General features: G+C 39.0%; 1 protein-coding gene and 1 long non-coding RNA gene across 3 annotated transcripts in view; one reads left to right on the forward strand and one right to left on the reverse strand.

Annotated features, from left to right (window-relative positions):
* Window positions 1-5,897: 5,897 nt before the first annotated feature.
* Window positions 5,898-8,459, reverse strand: LOC124299359 (uncharacterized). Its single transcript, XR_006906983.1, has 3 exons — window positions 8,258-8,459; window positions 8,101-8,192; window positions 5,898-6,132 (listed from the first exon to the last, which is right to left on the reverse strand). It is a non-coding gene; the product is annotated as an uncharacterized LOC124299359 (long non-coding RNA).
* Window positions 7,000-16,067, forward strand: part of LOC124299358 (UNC93-like protein) — a 57,936-nt gene continuing 48,868 nt past the window's right edge. The window contains exon 1 of one of the 2 annotated variants that reach the window (XM_046752540.1): window positions 7,000-7,891. The gene's annotated coding sequence lies outside the window, so the exon portion shown is untranslated. The remainder of the gene's footprint in view (window positions 7,892-16,067) is intronic. The other variant, XM_046752541.1, reaches the window with a different exon arrangement.

A 16,067-nucleotide genomic window follows, 5' to 3' on the forward strand; every position in this document is an offset into this window, starting at 1 on the left:
GTCAATGGCAGATGAAACTTCCGCAAGGCTCTGGAAATGGCGAACAGACCGCAGACGAGAGAAGGATGAAACGTTTAATAGATCGCCGCGGGTGAAACGCACAGGAAGCGTCGCGTATTCATCAATGGCCTTACGATCCTATATTCATTGCTTGCGAACCAACTGCGTCGTCCTTTCCGTATCCCAGAACTAATTGCACCTATGAATGTGGTTGTTTCTGCAGTCTCCCCGTTTTTTTTTTTTTTTTTAATTTATTTGCAAACGTATAAATACTCGTAATGAATACTCGTAATGCTGGCTGAGAAGATCGCAAATATAAACCGGGAATTCCGTGCTATTTAATATTGAAGCGTCGGACGATAGTGAATTTTTTTTTTTTTTGTATGTTTCTTTCAATTTCAACAATATACCAAGTATGACGATAAAATAAATCATTTTTGTACTCGGTAACACGAATCATTGTTCTGGCCACTTTTTTCCCGGATAATAAGTGACGTTTTTCCAGATCGGAAAAACATTTCTTTCGACATATTTGGTAACTTAACTTCTTGTTACTCTGGTTACTTCGGATAATTGTCCAGCAATTATTGAAAATCTGAAATTGTTACGGAAAATTAACCGCGTTGCAGAAAATGACGTATCGACGTTGGCTTGGAAATTATGAATAAGATACTCGCGAACGTCAAGCGTCAATTTGTTCTGTCAGATTTTTCGGAACGTTGTAAGAAATCGGGCAAAAGAAAGGGAAAGGATTTTAAAACAAATGGCAATGATATTTTCAAATCAAGAAACTGTTCGTGGTAGGGTATCAAAATATTTGCAATTACGAGTAAAAGAATTTTCTCTAACTTTTCAGGATTTCAAAAAAGTCGTTGGAAAAATTTCAAGTCTTACAGCTTACAACTTCGAAACTTAGGTAAGCGAAATTGACGTACAGAAAAAAGTCCGAGTGATTTCTTTTTGGAGATAACGACGTAGTATATCGTATGCCACAGTTACAACAAAATTTGTAAATTGAATTTGGGTTCGACGCTACGTCATAAGATACAAAATCGCACATGGAATTCCCGGAATAAACTCGGCAATAATCCGTAAAACCCAAGAGCTTGCGGATACCGAATTACAAAGAAGTATAAAAAGGAAACAAAAAAAAAATAAAAATAAAAGAACCAAGAATCCAAAGAAAAAAGCTAGTTAATTATTAACTGGCTGAATTGCACGCGAAAAAAACTACCGAGTTAATGCGAAACGATGATAGAGAAATGATACATCATTCTTTGCATATGATTGTAGTAATGTAATAAGATAACGAGCAACCGATGCGCACTCTTTGCTCGGCCGACGATCGGATCATCGATTTTTCAATTGGTTAATTATATTATTTATATACTCACTACTTACTTCTCAATAACGTGTAACGACTTTTAAACACGCGTCATCGTTAAATCGAGGAATTGTATAATAATGAATTACAAACATAGTCACTTATACGCTGTGTGTAATAACGATTTACATTTTGCCGCGATTTTGCAGGACTCGACGGTTATTGCGAAGCTTGCACGAGTTTTTTTTTTTTTTTTTCTTGTGTTTTTTTGCACAACTTTTTCTATGCCCCGCAACAAAATCCGTCAAATGTTGGAGCAAAATTTTCCCGGGCTGATTATGTTATTAAAAAGACTATTTTTGAGCCACCGGAATTGAGTAGAAAACATTAGAACTCGATCGCTCAATTTGTACGAAATTTCAACAAAGAACCGGAGTCGCAACTTTCGCAATATTTCATTTCAAAATCACAGTCACTATGAACTTTTGAAAAAGCAACAACATACTCAATGTCGTTACTGAGATTTTCATTATTATACATATTATAGGTTGAGTAACTTTTGAGTAGTTCGATTTGAAAATTTGCAAAAAAATTGATCTCGATGAATCGATGAAAAACTGTTCCACTTGTTGCAAATGCGAAAAACCGTCCTGTTCAATTCACTGGTTATAGATTTTTTTTTTATTTCTTTTTTCTCTCTTCTTTTCTTTCTATCATTTAATTCACTCGTACGAACAATGATTATTGTTCACCGGTTGTATCAAGATGTAGAAAATAGGTGGCACCTGGGTCACATGAGAAACATTAACGCGTATCGCGTAACACTTCCATAGTATATAATGCATCATGTCTTGTACCCGCAGCCATAGAACGAGTGTACAATCATGTGGGCAATAAATAACAGAGAATTTTCAGTGATGAATTATTGCCGTCTATTCGACGACGACGATGCGGCTTTTATTTGCGAATAAACAATTGCGTTTGTGAATTTACGTCGTTGATTTCTCGTCTCAGATGCGTGATCTGCCTTATCTTTTTCCTACCCGCTTCAGCGCGTGCAGTGACAAGGTCCTAAATAACGCTAGCGAATGTGCCAAGAAATGACGGATCGTTTCGTTAATGATTAACGATAATGACACAGAGCGAGATTTTTCCAGGCGATGATGCGAAATCGGGGGAAAGAAAAAAAAAAAATATTACGCAAAATTCTAGGCGACAAATCGCTGGGAATGAAAAAATTAGGGTCGTTAGAAAATCGGTTTTCATGCGATTCAAGTACGTGGATTGTTTATAATAGTCTTGTAAAAATAGGTCTGATTTGAAGCTACTTGGGATACGGCTGTATTGTCGTGTATCGGGATTTTTTACCCTCAGGAATTCAAAGCGCGAACTCATTTCTGAGCTGCATAGTCGGTGTTTCGAGAAAACATCAAATTTTGGGGTTTTTCGTGTTTTTCTCGAAAACTTCTATCGATAGATGAAAAATTACTTAACCATCGTGCAGAGCGGAAGATTCTACATAGAATTATGTCATCGTATGTAAGAAACGAAGTCGGATCAACAAATTAAGACAGAAATCTTACTTATCGACAGCGTTTGGGAAATTTTACTCTAAGTAATTTCATTTATCTTGATTCGTTAATCGGACTCCGTTTCTGAAATACGAGGACACAATTCGATGTAGAATTTTCCGCTCTGCAAGATGGTCAAGTAATTTTTCATCTATCGATAGAAGTTTTTGAGAAAAACGCAAAAAAACGTTAAATCTTGCTGTTTTCTCGAAACGCCGGTTACGCAGCTCAAAAATGACTTGAGATTTGTGTTCTCGAGAGTGGCAAACTCTTGTAAACAAAAATGCAGCCATAACCCGAATATTTTTAATTCAGACCCATTTTTAGTGGACTTATAACCTTCCACATTGATCGCGCTCTCGTTTCTTCGTTTCTTTGCATCTGTGTACGTCTGTATTTTCAGAGTTGAGCTTACGACCAATATTTGCATTCCGTTTCCCAACGATTCTGAAGCTTCTGCAACTCCTCTCGGCTAATGTGACAGCGGTAGCGTTAAGTTAGAAAAACACATTTGCACCGTGAATCGTGGAAAATTAGAGCAGTGGAACGACGGCGTGACATCTCCCGATAACGGGGATCTAAAATTTCCTTGAACCCGTAACAACGTGACGTCGAAATAGTAAACAACCTTGTCGCAGAAGCGTTGCGCTCAGCCTGAGATTTTCCTTAATTAAAGGTCTGTGATAATTTGTTCAACCTGTTTTCATTACGCATTATACGAAACGAGAGAAGGATTTTGGACGGCATTGAAATCCGCGAACGAGGAAGTTTACGCCGTTTACATGAAAATGAACGCACGCAAGGGTAAAACTGTTATTCACTTCCCACGTACGTAAATGAGAGGGAAAAAAATCAATCGATATCGTAAATAATGATGAATTTACGACGACTCAAAATGCGATTCGCATTTTGTATAATAGCGACCAGTCTCAGTTGGCAAGTTGTTGTTATTCAGCAGTGACTCTAAGGTCATGGCCCTGAAATTTGTCGCAGTAGCCGGAGATTTCCAATCGAAGTAACTTGTCGATTTCGATCACACGCCTCACGATGCCGCGTGATTTACAATACCTGTTAAAAAAAAAAAAAAAAAAATAAAAAACACCGCAAAACTCGGCAAAAATGAAATCGGAAAGCAACGACAGCTGGCACGAAAATCTGAAAATATCGCAGACAGATCGCAGACGTTGTTACACCAATTATTCGTCATGTTCTATGTGACTCGTCGGCCAACGGTGAATGTGGTGAATAATTTTCCACCGCCGGAACAAAGTCCGGCGTTAATAACCTGCCATGGAATTTCCATTGGGTACCAAATATCGCCGTACAAGGTAAAAACTCGTTAGAACGAAATCTATTACGTTATAGGATAATTGTCCAACTTTGGTATGCAATTGACGTCGGGAAGAATGATTTGTATGATTCGGAGGCAGTCGGATTGAGCAATCTATTTACCGCACGGAGCACATTCTCGGTAATCACACATTGGGAAATGTTTGGAACACTGCGATTAAGATTGTTCAACACAAGTTTTTCGCAATTCGTTGAAAAACCGCTTTGGTTCTGCCGATGTCAGAGATTGGGTTGTCAGTCTCAAATATACAGCGAACCGTACGATAATCCATTTGTAAATGTTGAAATTCGGTTTGTCGCATTCGATGAAGCTTTTTTTCACACGAGAATTCGAAAGCGGTATTCGAAAAGCCCTGATACACATCTTCCGAAATTTTTCAAAATTCGTACAATGACATTAGAACACCGATTTCCGAGACGAGCTAGACTTTCTCTTGCCAACTTGTAATTAATCAAAGGCTGAATCTTATCCAGAAAAAAAAAGAGCGAACAAGCTCTGAAAATTGGAAAAATACCTGTGACGAAAAAAAAAAATGGTAAGGATTACAGTATACTATTTTGTATGTAAAATTATAATTATAATATAGTTTATTGCTTTCCATTCGATCATACGTAATGATACAAAAGAGTTTCGTTTTGCTCAATGATACACGTTTCATTATTTTTACATAATTCTTCTGGTTGTACAGAATTGGAAAAAAAATAAATACAAACGGAAATTATGAAGGTTTCTTTAATTTAAAAAATATAGGGATTTTTTATTTTACATTATTCTAATGATTTGTATTTACAAATAATTGCCCTCGGTGATAAATCGCGGTGTGATTATATCGTCGACCTTGCGTCCCGTTTATCGTCCCAGTTCTTTTCTGCAGGTGTTTGACTACGAGCGGCGACAAAAGCAAGTTTCGTTCAATTCTCACAACGCGAGTCTCGGAGGCGCCGCATCTTGCCGCTGCTGACGACCTCGACCATTACCTTTCGCAATGCGTAGGTGCATCGAGAGTTCATTTTAATTTATGTGTGCGTACGCCTTGCCCATGCGCCTCGTCGTTCTTCTCAATAAAATAGTATAAACCGTGCGATTCGTGAAGCGCGAAACTGTTGCGAAAAATTTACAATGTCTCCGGTGTACGAAATTTGCGTATATTATGGTGATTCTCTGATATTTTTGAGATCAGATTTTTGTCCAAGGGAATCGAGAATCATCTTTCCTTCGTGCGAAAAGTCGTGAGCAAAGTTTGAAAATAAGATAGACAAGCAGCCTTGACATCTTTTCATCCTGAAAATTTGACTTCGGCTCACTGAAGCTAAAATTCGGAAGACAGTTTTTTTCCACGTACTTAATGCAGTGAAATGTAAATTTGCATTCACGATGTATGATTTTAAACTGGTTAAATCGAAATGAATCAAATTTTTCACCTCATATTGCACGTACAGCGAATACATAATTGGCTCATTGAGGTTATCCTATCTTTGGGAATAACGATAAATAGCGTAATTATCATTTTTGTAATCCACAAGGATTTGAATGCGAAGATTAACGTGAAACAGTTTAATAATATTCAATCGCACACAATATTCGTCGATAAGCTAAATAATTTTTGGTACCAGTGTTGTTTTTTTTTTTCCTCTTTTTTTTATTACTCCTCAGTTACACAAAGTGATAAATCAGTTTATTCAAATTAGCTGTAAAACATAACGGCAACATTTGTAAAACACAGATGTATATGTATAGTTGCTCGGACCTGTGGGCGTAATTCTTCATTCATTCGTGTTTTAGTGTTTTGCCTTTATTCGATCAACTTCGAAATGAACCAACTTTTTTCTTCCTTATCCCTGATATCGCGAGGATGCAGGCAGGATAAGAGGTGGAATTTGTAAAATCTGCAATGATGAATGTATGCAATTTTTTGTCTACGTGCTTGAACATCTTTTTTTTTTTTTTAAATTTGTCATCTTCTTTTATTTTTATTTTTTCCTTAAATGACACCGAAATTACGTTACAGTTCGGTCACGGTGGCTGCATATATATTATATATATTTACATGACACCGTGAATTATAAGCAGGTTCTGACAGAGGTGAAAGGTCATTTTGACGAAGTGAATTCGTACTATAAATTTCAAACATCAAATATAATTCTTGTGTTAATACGAAAAGCGAAATTTTGGTAGCGGCTGAAGTTTTGAGACGACCAAATATCGGTCTCAACATTCGTACCAACTCCCTTAAGCCGGCTATTCAATTTCAAGTCATTGACAATTTACAATCGATTTCCGATAACGCGATGACTCGACTTCTCACCCGGTTCCTTGAGCTAATAGTTTCTTGTCCATAACCTAACCCAACCTAACCTAACCCTAAGATCGACGGACGATGATCCCGTCAGTCGGCGATATTATAACACCGGTGTCCGAAATCGTGATTTAATAACATTCGCGTGAACGATCGACGAGACTGCGAGGCATCGGGCATCTGGCTAAGAGACGCGTCGAATCACCGCCTTGAGAAGAAGAGGGGTGCCAATTATCAGCGTTGTGCTTTGGAATGTTGGAATCGTCGAAGATCGGCGGTTATTGGTGGGATCGTCACGAGGCTGCTCGCAAGTTTGCCTACCTCGGAACCGATTGTACGTACGAATCGGGGGAGAGCCGGCGTCGTTGCGAGGTAAGGTGGGGGGTGCGCTATCGGCACCTCGATTCCCCGTGACGTCATAACCCCGATACTTCAAGTATAGCCGTGCTCGCCGCGAGGAGTCGAGTCTTACGAGAATCGCGATCGAGTGCATCCGAGAGAACGACGAAACGTTGTGAACACGGACCGGCATCAAGTAAAATCGAACACCCTTCGTACGTTAACGATTTCGAGAGCAAAGAGGGCCAAAAAATTGCCGATCGGCAATCGAACCTGCGAAAAAAGGTCAAGTGAAAAGGAGACTTCTCAGCTACGTTGATTTCGGAAGAGATCGGTAACCGAACCGAACCGATTTTTTTTTTTTTTTTTTTTTTTTTTTTATTTACCGATTAACCAACCGATCTTTCGCGCCGCTTCTCGAACAAGGTACGATAAGCAAGTGTGCGGCAGCGGCAGGTGGTTGGTTGCGAATCGGTAGCCGATCGCGACGGGCAGGCGAGGCGAACGCTCGCCTTCGTCGTCGTTATCGAGAGTAGTCTCAGGCTCCGGGCTTGGGAAACTAAAACCTGCACTCCAAAGTGCGTCCGGCTCGTGCTCAGTTGTCTCCGAACCCCCGATCCGTTCGGACGTGACTTACTTACGCTCTGCTCGACGACTCGAGGAGCGAGAGAGACCGTTTTTTTCATAACGATTTTACCGCGTATACTGCACTGCAGCACTGCACAAAACTGCGAGCGTATTACACGTGTTATCACCTCGCCGTTTCAACCGAGTGCCAGTAGACGTATCCGCATCGCATATATCGTATAAATAATTCGGGGTGATCCTAATCCTGTCGTAATTGTTTATGACGTTGCCGATCTTGACTTTGTATTCGAATTGTGTGAATAACCGATTAAAGTGTGTATGTCATCCGCGCCCCGCAGCCCAGAGACAAAAGTAAAACCCGACGCTGGTTCACGATTTACCGATCTTCGGACTACTGCAGACTTCGTAAAAAACCCTAAGACGTGAGTAGTTTGACTTATCTTACTGCCGATTTTTTTTTGCTGTTGAATGCGCGTGCGCGTGTGTGTGTACCGTTGCCTTATAAGCTCAAAGGAATTTCACCCTTTACGTTTACCCGAAATCGAATAAAAAAATCGGTGCCGATCGGTTGCAAAAAAAAAAAAAAAAAAAAAAAACATAATTCTTCTTCGAAGAAATTATAAATACTCACATTCTCCTTAAACTTTCGGTAGCATGTGAAACTTTCGAATATTCCAGTGCGGCAGACATTGACATTCAATGCAATGCTAAAATCAGCCTATTCTGTAAATTATAAAAATGATTAATATCGAGAAATGAGTTCACCGTAAATTTTTCACTCCGCGTACCGTTTAACGCGCTCCGATCATCCGCAAATGTCAATATCGCGCTCGTACTTTGCCGATTTTTTGTCTTCTCCCCCCCCCCCCCCCCGATTTTCGGGAAAGATCGCGGTGTAGTGTAACAATTAATTGAGAATTCACCCAGCCATACGATCCGAGTCAATCAAACGCGTCCTATGCATCAACAGCTACGGTGACCTACGTTAACGAACGTGTGTATTATTAACACCGTTGTATTCTAAGTCAGGTGTATACCTGTGCCTTATACATACATTCGCACGTATATTTGAACGATACCTCGGGGCTACATGCGGTAAATGTATATATATATACATTTTGTTTCGAAACGGCGCTGTTAGACTTTCTAAAGGCTGAACTACTAGACTCCTCCTCCCCTTCCAACGCTATTCGTCTACGCGGTATTTTCATCTCTCTGATATATGTATATATATACATATATATATATTTTTTTTTTACGTTTCTTTCTATAATTTCTCTGTCTTTGATTTCCTCCTCTGCGAGATATATAAATACATATATATATGTATATAAAAGTAGATGCGAAATTTTTGCGAAAATAAATGAATAAATTAATTTCTACACGGTTCAACGTTGTGCAAATTCTTTGTATAACGCCGTCTAAGTTTATCAGTCAAGATTATTTATTCGAATGTTCATAAGATGAGCGAAATTCTTTCGCAGAAAGTTTAATCTCACACGAGTGCCAGAATCAGGCAGGTTCGTTTTAATACAACTTATACTATGCATGTACTACGCGGTTGTAGAAACCGAATATCTACGCGTAATTCGCACGCGCAAATTAATTTTACAATCACTCTTCCGCGAATTGCGATATTAATTCTAATCTGGATGAATATATAATTACGTAGTATATTGCTCGTTACAGAGTATACGTAGTGTGTACATGTACTATGCATATAACTTATGTACGAGCACGAGCGCATAAAATTTCTATATCTTACCTGCAGGTTAATGCAATTATTACCGTTAAATATTTCCGCATGCGATCGAGTTGACGCCATGTCGTAAAAACTTTGAAGTAAGAAGAAAAAACAGGCGCATTTTATCGATTTTTTTTTTTCTTTTGGGGGGCGGGGGGGTTTATTATCTTCCGAACCGAATCTGAATTTCTGGGATTGATTTTTTTACTGGGTGAATCGAAATTTCTTTCTCACTAGGTGCGAACAATTTTCTCACTCTGGTATGTATTATTGTTTTTCGTCACCGTAAAGTTTCGTTGCAAAAGTTATTTCCAAAAATAAACAACAACAATTTATACATCGGTAATGCAAATTTGCAATCGCGATATGTGTATCATTGGTGCATCGTAAATAGCTTAATTTACAAAAGCGATGCGAGGGCAATGCGCTGACTCAGCAATATATAATGTACATATACAATATGTATGTATATATAACCCTGAAACGAGCCGTAATGCACTCGCATTACATGTATATACATGCTGGAAAATTCATACTGTGTGCATTTGAGGCCTGAACCGTAATTCGAATTTTTGTTAACGAAAATATGATTCAAGTACAGGAGTTGCGGTGTAATTAAACCGATGATGAAATTCTGAGTGGAAAAAAAAAAACGCACCGATTAAAATAACTTCCACCGCATCGATACAAATTTCCTTTTTTGTAATCGATCAAATAACAAAACAAGTCATTGATATATGGATTCGAGTTTCTGAGAAAAGATTAAAAAGGAAATGAAACTTATTAAGAGGACGAAGAAAAAAAAAAAAAAAATTGTACGCACGGAAACAGTCGTTAAGCTTGTCATCGACTGTTACGTTTATTGTTTAAATTTTTCCTGCTCTCGGAGGAGCGTTTTTAATTTGAAAAATAAATCCGTTTGTCCAAAGGACTTAACGTACGTGTACAACGTCTACTATAGACATCATACGAGATACGAAATAGTATAGGAGAACGAGGAGAATGCAGATGCAACTACGAGACTGCAAGTATAATAATTAAATATGGACAGGATATAACGGATATACACAGGTATTGTAAATATTATTCGCATTGAATCAAAAGTGGAAATTTCAATGCAACTTCCGCTCGTTAAAAAATGTAATTTCATCCCGAAGGACGCGTTTATACACAATCACGTAGGTACATACCCACCTATAAGCCATTCTACAACAATTATAAATCGCCAAGAATCGTTCAAGCTAATCGATTAAATCAGATGTAAACATTTTTGACGAGAATAAAAGAAAAAATTTACACGTTCGTGTTACGCGTGTAAAGAGGCAAACAAAGGCAAGCGGACGTTGTGAAAAAAAAAGAAAAGAAAAAAAAAAAACAAAAAACAACGGCAACAAAAAATGAAAAATAATTTCGCGCGGGCGTGTTTTTTAATCAGTGATTGCACATCGTTCACTTTCGAATCGATCGGCGCAGTTTTTTCGTGTTCCCAAAAGGAAAAGAGTTGTGGATTCGATTTTTTTCAAACGAATATTGGGTACGCGGCGAATTCTTGGCCAAGTTTCTGGCCCAAAGGCTAAACAAGCACCACGACCGCTACCCGAGGAAATCGTTCGAAAATGCAGGCTACATTTGAGGCGTTTTTATTTTCACCAGATTTCGATATCGACGTTATTGCGAAATTGCACGAGATTTACGAGCGACCATTAGAGCTCGAAACGCTTCTGCGTGAGACTGTGAATAACACGTTATTAGACAGAGTGTAAAAATCCTCGAGAGTATTTAAAACGAATTATTTTTAATCCTTGTTCTCAACTTTTTCCACTGAATTCCTGGGAATGCGATAAATCATTTTGCTGTATCAAATAACGGCTGAGGCGATAAAAAAGACAGATGGAGAGAGATCGGGTTAATTGAGGAATAGCTGATTTTCACACGCCTTACGAGACGACGGTGTTATTCGCTTTGATCTTGTACTCGACGAAAACAATTAGTTATAATAATTCAGCCTTCCACGCAACTTCGCGATATTCTTTCTACGTATTACAAACGTGAAGATCTGACACACGGTTCAAGATTGATTAAACTCACGTGTCCGCGGTTAATTATAAACGTCGTTTTTTTTTTTTTTTTTTTTTTTTATATATATTGCCTCCGTATTATCGACGATTGCGTAATCATGTTTGAAAGTACGCCTGCATGACGCTAATAATTACATTTAACCCAATGTAATAGAGTGGAAAAATGATGTTCCAATAATTTTTTGTTGTATAATTTTCAGGAAATAACACCCAATTGATATACAGTTTAGTGTGTTCCATTTCTATAAGGCTTTTGAAAAAATTTGTCCAAATCGGAGCTGGGTTGATGTTTGAAATTTGAAAAGTTCCAAAAGCGCTTAATTCCCAATTGTTTGGTTGCGAAACTTGGAGTAAAGAAATCAAACCTTTACCAAACAACAAAGTTTCAAATGGTCGCGAGACCCAATGGCGAAGAATAAAGTAAAAATTGAAAAATTGAAACATACTCGCACAGCGTAGTTTCCTCAACAACCGTGTGTAAAAAATCAGAAGAACCAAAAATCGCAATTATCCGGATTCCGAACGTAAAACTATCAAAAATCCAAAACAAAGAAAGATGAAAGTGTGAAATTTCACTTGACCGAAAATCTTCGATCATTCGGAACTTGGATGTTTCAAATTTTTTCATTTTCGCACTTTCGGGACTTTGCACTTGCCGAACTTGGACCGTCGTGTTTCAAACCATTCGAAACTTTGATGTTTCGTCAAAGTTTGATGCCTTTCAATTAAGTTTCGCCATAAAATGATTCTGAATTTGGCGCTTTCGGAACTTTTCAAATTCGAAACTTCTACCCCGCTCCTCCACATCTATCCTTTCCTCTTCCTTGTCGCAAGCTTCGAAGCTTAAACGCAAAGTTTGCCAACACCTTTCCACGTGACGAACAAGCGCGTGCAGCAGCGGTGACATACGACCCTTGCATACGTATGTGCAGTGCCATGTAAGCGATTAATGCAAGAGCGTTAGATATGGGTAAAGGCGGAATCAGGACAGGGTCTCTTTGATTCGTCGGCCATTGTGCCTCCTCGGCGTACAAACTTATATACATATATATATTATATATATATATATCAATCGTTTCGAATTTAACTTATACACGACGATACATTTAAACGATCTCGTCGTGTACGCCTTTTTACGTGATTTGCATATCGATGGGTCTGCACACCTCGGCGTACGTACGCAGGCACCTCACATCAATCGGCGCAACTTGACGTTGTTCCTCATTCGACGTGGTCGCCATGCCGATAAGCGCTCCAACAAGTTCGCGAAATCGGCTCTGCGGTTCGAATTTGCGTTTACATAAGGATTCGCGGATATCGAAGAACCGTTGAGACGATCTGCGGGAATGAAAATTGTCGTGTAAAATCATCTTGCGCGTAAATTGGAGTATGCTTCGACCGAGCAATGCGTGGAAATTGTCATTGCCGAATCTCGTTGCGGAGGGGTTGAAATTGCAAAATCATTCACGGATGATAAATTTGCGGACGGTTGGACAAGCCGTTTTAAAATGAAATCCGACTATCAGCAGTAGGCCAAGGCTGTGACCCAGGCTCGGGCTTTCACTGCGAAAATGAGCCGCGGTATAAATAATGACTCAAATAGGACACATAATTAGCGACATGTGTTATTTGTCGCACAAACAAATGTTGCATAGCGTTGTACACATATTTCTCTTGTCAGTTCGGCCGCGACGAATCGATAACTGGAAATTTTCCATTCTGTGGATTAATAGTACGGTTATGTGTACATCTGTGATGCAATTTGAACAAAAATTTCGCACTGTTTAATCAAGTGACAATTTCTCGTCGTTAATGTTTTTTTTTTTTTTTTTTTTTGCTTAACCCAACTCCGTTGAACCGAACTCCTTACTTCAAATCGTACGATCAATTTTGAAATTAGTCTGACTGATGGCCGGAATCATTTGTTCTTAAAATTTAACATGGTTGTAGCTATCGTCGGGAAAAATTAATTGCTGAGCCGATATTGCCTGGGTTGTATGTATAATTAACGCTTACAATCATTGAACATTCCTTTTCTTTTTATTCACTAAGCAGCAGCGGCGGTTCAAATTAAATTGCTTCTATCAATGAATATACAAGTTGCTTGTATAAAAGTTTTAATTGATGACGCGAACAGATGAAAAACCTCTTTAACAATTGCGGAAATTTTAATAACAAAACAAGGAAAGCAGGAAGGTTGAGTAACGAAACCACCTGTTATCAGTTTACAATTTAATATCGATCAGATGTGCACACCGAGAGAGTAAATACACTGAAATCGTTGATTGCTGTTAGTTCCGCTTCGTTTAACGCTTGTACCGTTGTAGAAATGAAAAGAAGATGAAGTTATTACGCGTAATGCACAGGCGATTTAAATACCGTGTAGAAGAATATATTCCGCTCATATGCGTCGTGGAATTAAAAAGTTGAATGTAAAATTCCATAGGCGTTCGTTTTGCGTGTATATACAATTTAGAAAGGTTTCTCGATCAGGTGCGGCTCAAATGTGGTGGAAGGAGATGCTCGAATTGTATTACAAAAAAGTGAGCAAAAAATTGGATTCATGATTTCATCTTGTTTTTCTTTCGTTGAAAAAAGTGACTAAAAAAGTTCGAGAAAATCGTTGACGAGAGAATAATTATTTGGGTAAGAATGAAACACCGATTTCGACGAATCGTCATTAGTAAAAGCAGCAGCAGCAGCAGCAGCGGTCAATTTCGATCTATGAAATGTGTAGTACAAGCTTTTGTTGATGACAATACCATTCAGGGACCTTTCACCGCCACAGGAAGTTTGTCTCGTAAACATGGATCTCTCTTTCTCTTTTGCCTTTCGTATGCTTACATTCTGCACAGATCAAACCTGATAGTTTTACGATTACGAGAACTGTACACGAAAGTAATTTCATCTATCCATTACACGCGTACCTTCACTTGGAAAAAAATAAAACGGATATAAAAGTACGAGAGAAGAAAAGGGGTTCCGCTCTCTTCGACTATACTTGTACGCGTTTGACACAAAAAATACTTTCGTCGTTACCATGCTATTTTGCCAATCGAAATATTCCGTGCAATTCATCCAAATATTGGACGGAGAAACAGGGCGAACAGCCTTGACAATTATAATATATTTCGGTAAACAAAATGTGTCAGAATTATTATGGGACACGCAGTTGTGCAAACGATCATCGGCCGATCCACATATCTACAGAGTAGATCTACTCTGACTCAGTTGCAGATGTCGATCGCTTAATAACAGGTGTTTCGCCCTCGCCTGTTTATCTCTTATTGTTTTATTGTTTTATTTTGTTTTTTTTCTTTATTAAACAAATACATGCCTCTGACGATGCAGGATTTTACAGATGCGTAACCAATCGCGATGGTGAAAGTACGATGACCGTATTTCATCCGTATTGTTGACGCGGAATAATAGGTGTAGGTTGAAATTTTTATCGGTCAGGTACATTGATGGTTCGAAAAAATACAAGTGTACACGGTGTTCTGGAATTACTATGCAATAATTACGTAGATGGAGAGGGAAAAATTAACTCCTTCTTACTAAAAAGCAAAAAAAAAAAAAAAAAAAAGCGGAAGCTGATTTTATTCTGCCAAGACATGTAAGGTCGGTTTCCTCCATTATTTTCAGCGAGGGACGAAAAACAATGGAAATTACGGGTCACTCGGTGTACGTACATGTACGTGCTTGTGGCAATGAATGTGACTTTTGAAGCTAATTAAACAAACTACTTGTTATTGTGCGTGCGTGCGGGATATAGTGATTAATGGAGGGTTTGACATTCTGCAAATCTAAGCAAATAACACGTTCTCCGTCATTGGGATGACTGAGTTGAGATTTTAGTCAAAGGAATATGTTATCCTGCATTCACATCGGTGATAATTTATAGTCTTTTTACCTGTAACGTGGGGATAATTATTCGGTTTTAAAAGTCAGACACGAAATACAGAACGTGAAGTTGTAGACTGTTGTAAACTCGTCTCGCGTTACGTTTGCGTTAAAAGCAAGAAATAAAAATGACAGACTGAGACCATGGCCTAACGAGATCAATATGGCTGCCGGGGCTCTCACTTGGGATTTTATATTTCCTCCAGGATGATTTCCGGCACTCGCCCGTTACCGATCGGCATTCCACGCGGAAGCGAAGGACGGCAGGAATGGTTAAAGGTGTCGTTTCACCTTGAAAGAAATCGTTAAAACTGAAAAATCAGCCCGCAAAGCTCACCCATAAATCATACGTCTGTGAATAACTAAACGACATATGATCCTGCGACCAAATGTTGAACGTCTAAAACGAAGGGGGGAAATCAGTTGGTTACCGTCGATCGCGTCAACTTCGTCCGAAGGTTGCGTTGTATACGTTATACACATGAATATAGTAGCGACAGGCGACCAAAGGCGTCCTTGCGCGGTGAGAGAGACGCCGCGTGATAAACACGTGCGTGGATATTGTAAACACGAATTAGAAATGTCGCAAGAAATTTCGTGCCGAGTTGTAGACCGCAGAGAACGCGACAGCTGGTGTGAGTGGACTCATGCCTCTCATTCTTTCTTGCGGTATGCGCTGTGGTTGAGGTTAGATTAGGTTAGGTTAGGTTGGGTTGGGTTGCGTTAGCTCAGGCGTACCTGTTTGTACGGGTCCGGGGAGTCGTGCGCCTTGGAAAAGTTCAATCGGCACACACAATCGCCGATAACTCAAGCATTACAGCGAGGTGAGTCAGACTCCTGCAACGATCGTTAAGACGCAAAGCACGATCGCGA

Source organism: Neodiprion virginianus, chromosome 2 (assembly GCF_021901495.1).
Source record: "Neodiprion virginianus isolate iyNeoVirg1 chromosome 2, iyNeoVirg1.1, whole genome shotgun sequence".
Taxonomy (NCBI): Eukaryota; Metazoa; Arthropoda; class Insecta; order Hymenoptera; family Diprionidae; genus Neodiprion; species Neodiprion virginianus.